Source organism: Aplysia californica, unplaced genomic scaffold, assembly GCF_000002075.1.
Source record: "Aplysia californica isolate F4 #8 unplaced genomic scaffold, AplCal3.0 scaffold00040, whole genome shotgun sequence".
NCBI lineage: Eukaryota > Metazoa > Mollusca > Gastropoda > Aplysiida > Aplysiidae > Aplysia > Aplysia californica.
Window position 1 is genome coordinate 870370 of NW_004797310.1, and position 1177 is coordinate 871546.

Genomic DNA, 1177 nt, shown 5'->3' on the forward strand with positions numbered 1-1177 from the left:
CCGCAACCCACCCCTGCACCGGCCGTAATTCTCGTTCCCGCCACCTCTAGTGTCGCCCAGGAGTGCAATCTACGTGACCAGTGGTTACGCCGTTGCTGGATTACACTGGTGCGTCCTGCCACTTTGCCAGCAACGCTGCCGTGTTAAAAAAGAACAAAGTATGTACAGATCTGGGGCAAATCAGCTTCGCTTTTTTTTCATAAGAGTTTTACTGCCCTTGTAACACAATTAAGTTTCGAAGATTAGTGGTTTTACAACAGAGTAACAAACAAATAAACAGAAGGACAAAAAAGTAATCAAGGAGAAGGGGGGAGGACGATAGATGTTTTATAGGACAGAAGGAGCAAACCGCACCAGAGCACCCATCAATTACCTACGCAACTAGAAAAAAAGTTAAAATTATTTGAATAAAAATATCCATATCTCAGTACCTTAATTTTTGAAAGCCCTACAAATACATGTTATTCCTATAACGTTCTACTAAAATCATAAACAGATATAACAATATTATCGAGACAAGACAATTGGAAATGAAGTTACTGTCCTGGTTGCTATTTCTGCTTTGTTACTGTTCGTGGCGGTATTGTTATAGCTGTTTTACCTTTATTATTGCCATAAAAGTGGCGTTGATATTACAGTTGTTCAACCCCATCTCTACGCCCTGGGGTAATTTTGTACCCTCGGGGTTGTATTCTTCACATTTTAAAATACTTCTAGTACGAATTAAGATCTCTTTGAAACTTTCAGTATTTCTCAAAAAATCATTTTGACAGACTGCTATGCCATGCGTAAGGATCGGATTAACGAGTACATTTCCTCTTTGGAGAGTGGTGGCACAGAGTTTCGTATGAATACAAAAAGAAAAATGTGAGGTTTACTTCAGTTTGCGACAAGGCATGGTTTTGTTAGATGCTAGGTTTTCAATTCAAAAGCACTGAGAAGTAAAGTAGTTGAACAGCGTAGGCAGTGTCGATATTGGAGAAAGTCGGGAGCACAATCGAACTATCGTAGGCTTAGTTAATGCTCATAATCCTTACCTAGGTGCCGTCTTTCAATGTGCATAAAGGGGTAACGGGTGTGTGTGATTTCTTTGTGTGTGTGTGTGTGTGAGGGGGGGGGTGTTAAATATGTCTGTATATATATATATATGTGTGTGTGTGTGTGTGTGTGTGTGTGT